Source organism: Lactuca sativa, chromosome 7 (assembly GCF_002870075.4).
Source record: "Lactuca sativa cultivar Salinas chromosome 7, Lsat_Salinas_v11, whole genome shotgun sequence".
Taxonomy (NCBI): domain Eukaryota; kingdom Viridiplantae; phylum Streptophyta; class Magnoliopsida; order Asterales; family Asteraceae; genus Lactuca; species Lactuca sativa.
In genome coordinates, this window is record NC_056629.2 from 38,275,415 (window position 1) to 38,279,908 (window position 4,494).

The following is a 4,494-nucleotide window of genomic DNA, read 5'->3' on the forward strand; positions in this document are numbered from 1 at the left end:
AGGTAATTCAGTGTTCAGACAGTTCAGTGTTTCAGACAGTCAGTGTTTCATGCAGTTCAGTGTTTTCAGGCAGATCAGGGATTCAGACAGTTTTGGGTCTCCAACGGTAATAGTATTTGATGATTTCATGTATGATAAGCGTAAGAGATTGCTGAGTAATTCTTCATCACCCCCCCCCCCCCCCCCCCCCGCGCGCGAAATTCATCAATAATGATTTAGTATGAGAGGTTTGTCCGGGAATCAGACCATTTCAGGACAGTAGATATCAGACATAGTAGATGTAGACTGTTGTGAGGAATCCATTCACCAGAGGAATTTAAGGCTTTGCAAGGTTGGTCATGGCTACCCTAGGAGGGCTAGGGTGTGCACAGGATGGTGACCATTTTACTAGAGTGGTTGGGCGTGTAAGATATAGTAAGGATTGATTTTGAGGACAAAATCTAATTTAAGTAGGGGAGAGTTGTAACGCCCCGTTTATTTAAATAAATTAATAAATGTAAGTCCCGGACTAATTTAAGAAGAATTTTGAAAGTTGAGGGTTAAAAGTGTACGTTCAGGACTTAAATTGAAAAGATTTGAAGGCTTAAGGGTTTATTGGTGATTTAGGGATCTTTTATAAAAGAAATTTATGGGATCAGGGTTTAAAAAGTAAGTTTTGGATTCAGTTTGTAAATATTTATGAGGGCAGGGTCTATTTGGTATGTTTTGGAATTAGTTTGAAAACAAATTAGGATGGAGGGGCTGAAGTTGAATAAATTGATCAAAGTTTAATGAAGACCTGGTATATAAACCCGTTACCATGTTAAAACCCTAAACCTAGTCTCAGCCGTCGGGTAGAACCTTTCAGCCGCCATCACCGGACTTCCTCTTGTCCTCCAACCAGTGGAAGCTCCGATCAAGTGACGTCTCTAGTCGATGTCACTGCCAATTCTTCTTCTCCTCTTCTGTTAGACGTCGCCTGCTGCCAACTGCCGGTGAATCCGCTAGCTGCCTAGCCGCCATTGGAGTCGGAATAACCCGCCACTGTGTCAGGTGTTGCTGCTGTGAATCCCACCGTTGTTGTTGTTGCCGCTTCGCGACCGGAGCGCCACCACCACTTTCGTATTTCTTCAGCCGACAATGTGGTTATTATGTGGGTGTCGCGTCCGTTAGGGAAGTTGGAGGTTGAAGACGGAGCTACCATCACTGTTTCTTGCTGCTCGCAGTCGTGGGCTCCCCCGAACGCCATCTTCTAGCCATCATGACACCGCCGCAGCTGCCTAACGACCGACGAAGACGAAACGCCGCTGTTGCGGACGTTGGCGCTGCTGCTGCCGCCTTCTTGTGTCACCATCGCCACTGTACGCCACCAAGTAGGTGGTTGGGGTTCATTTGCAACAGAAAACGTGTGTGTGTGTGTTTATTGCAGTTAACTGGTGTTTAGGTGTTGTTTAGCCGAAATTCTCGAAGAATAGCCACAACCACCACCTTGAGGTGGTGGCTGCCGCCACGAGCCACCGTTGGCCACCACTATGGTGGTTGTGTGTGATTAGTTTAGTGTGTGTGTGTGTGGTTAGTTGAGATTTAGCCTTGTAAAATGTAATTTGAATTTGGAATAATGAAAATGAACCAAACCACCACCATGAGGTGGTGGCCGCCGCCGTGAGCCGTCTTTGACCACCACTACCCGAGGTGGTAGTGGGTGGTGCCCCGCTAACAACCCTAATGGACCTAGCCAAAACCCTAATGGGCTTATGGATTAGTTTTGGGCCTATTGGTCCATGTTTGGGTGGAAAACCCTAATTGTGAGTATTTGGGCCTTAGACTTATTAGGCCCACTTTTGGGCCATTGGGATTGGATTGTGAATTAAGCCCAAACTATTCCATGCCATTTATCTAGTAGAGTAAAGGACTTAACGGACTAAGTCCTTAATGGGCTAATTGAGAAAATCCTAATATTTGAGAAATTATCAGGACACATACGAGAATTATTTAATAAGTGAAATATTAAATAATAATCATTGGCATGAAGTAATCTAAGCAATAATGGACTTAATGGATTAAGTCCTTAATGGATTAAGTCCTTAGTGGGTTAAGCCCTTAATGGGTTAATTGAGAAACACTTAACCCTAATTGTCATTTTATGTGAAACCCTAATGTCACATGGGCCTTGAGTTGGGCTTTTCATTTGGGTAATTGGTAATTGGGCCAATAATGGGCAATCCAAGAATGATTATGGACTTGATTATTTAGTTGGGCTTTAGGGTAAGGCCCTAATGAAGGATTGGGCCCAATTTGGAAAATTGGGCCATATGTTGGGCTTTGATCCCTAGTTGACTTTGGGCCTATGGTTTGGACCTTGGGCTCGGGTAAGCCAAGCTTGGGGTAATGTAGTAATTATCCAAAGTATGTAATTATAGTTATGTAGTGGAACCCAATTATTAATTGGGTGTTATTTTGATGTTCACAGATCGGGAATCTGTCATCTAGCAGCTGGGGTCGAGTCTGTGGGACTTCAGCAGTGTGGGATTGAGCATGCGAGACTTCTGCAGTGTGAGGTGAGTTTCCTTCCAGTAGGAACAGGTCTACGGCCACAATGCTGGCCATTTTAGTTAGCAGTAGTTTCGGACCTTGGTCCGATGCAGTAGTATGTATGCTTGATGTCTTCGTGATTCATGCATGTTTTGTTATGTGTAGTATGTCGGGCAAGCCCGATATGGTATGTAATTATGCTATATGTTCATGATATGTTATATCCAGTTTATTCCGGACTTCGGTCTGATGTCGGGCGGGGCCCAAGTTATTCCGGACTTTGGTCTGATGCCGGGCGGGGCCCGATGCAGTGGGCAGGGCCCAAGTTATTCCGGACTTCGATCTGATGTCGGGTGGGGCCCGATGCAGTAGGCGGGGCCCAAGTTATTCCGGACTTTGGTCTGATGTCGGGCGGGGCTCGATGCAGTAGGCGGGGCCCAAGTTATTCCAGACTTCGATCTGATGCCAGGTGGGGCCCGATGCAATGGGCGTGGCCCAATAAGTGTTTATATGTTATTGTATGGTATGTGGTTAGGGGTGCAAACGAGCCAAGCTACTCGCGAGCTACTCGAGATCGGATCGTTAAAAGCTCGAATCGAAACCGATTTTAAACGAGCCCAAACCGAGCTCGATCTTAATATTAAGCTCGTTTATTAAACGAGCTCAAGCTTGAGCCTATGTCACTAAGCTCGATTAGGCTCACGAGCCTAAACGAGCCTTTATATAAAATAATTTATTATTATTTTTATATATTAAAATAAAAACATATTTGGGGATTAGGGATTTAGGGTATTAGTAAACGAGCTTCTTAACGAGCTCGAGCCGAGCTTAAGCTTATTTAGGCACGTCAGACAAAAAACGAGCCGAGCCGGAGCCCGAGTCGAGCTTGTATAACTATTTACGAGCTCGAGCCGAGCTTAATACAAGAAACTCGAATCGATCCGAGCTCGAGCTCGAGTCGAGTATAACTTAAACGAGCTCGAGCCGAGCCTGACCAGGCTCGGGCTCTGCTCGGCTCGTTTGCACCCCTATATGTGGTAGTTTGGGGGAGCTCACTAAGCTTTGTGTTTACAATTTTTAGTTTTGGTTTCAGGTACTCAGTTTTCAAAAGAGGAGCTCGGGAAAATTGCAGTACATACACCATTTGTTCAGCCTGGGATGCTTATACTTTGATATACTTGACAGTTGTTATAATATTTCATGATACACTGCTTATGATTTTTATATGAGGTTTACCGACTATGGTTTTTATTATTAAATTAAACGAAATTTTCAGACTGTGTTTTTGGGACGTTACATGTGGAGTGTTGGGTTATCGTATAGAACACCATGAGATTATTAAATCATCCTTCAAATATTTAAATCCATCAATTAATGGTGAAAATGGATTATTCAAACTCTAGATTCAAATTTGAGTTGTACTCTAACCTCTATTCATTGATTTGGAGTCAGTTATGGAATTAATAAATTTTTAGATGATTAACTTATGAAATCAATTATTGAAATCCAATCTCTTGTAATTTAGAGTGTTGCTTGTATATTTGTAGTTATGGAAGGAACCAATTGAAGCAACCTCTAATGGATATAGATTTGGAAGGGAATTCATTGTCCCTAATTATAAGAACACAAAAATTAGAGAGATTTAACTTTAAGTCAAATATTGACCAAAAGGGAAAATTGGTCATTTAGAGGAATTTTGATAAATTTATGAAGTTGTGACTTCATGAAAATGTCCAATACAAGTTTAAGTCACTTATGTGAGATAATATGATTAGTTCAAGAAAAAAATTGCATGAGAAGATGCATTTTGGTCAAAAAATGTAAAATGGGAAATGTTATGTTTTTTAGGCTAACTTTGTGACTTAATAGATGAAGACATGTATTAAGTCATGAGAAATGATTTAACCAAGTTGTAAAGTATGTTCTCACCTTCGTGTGGATATAAAGATCATAGAAAACGAGTTAGAAACAAAGAAGTTATGT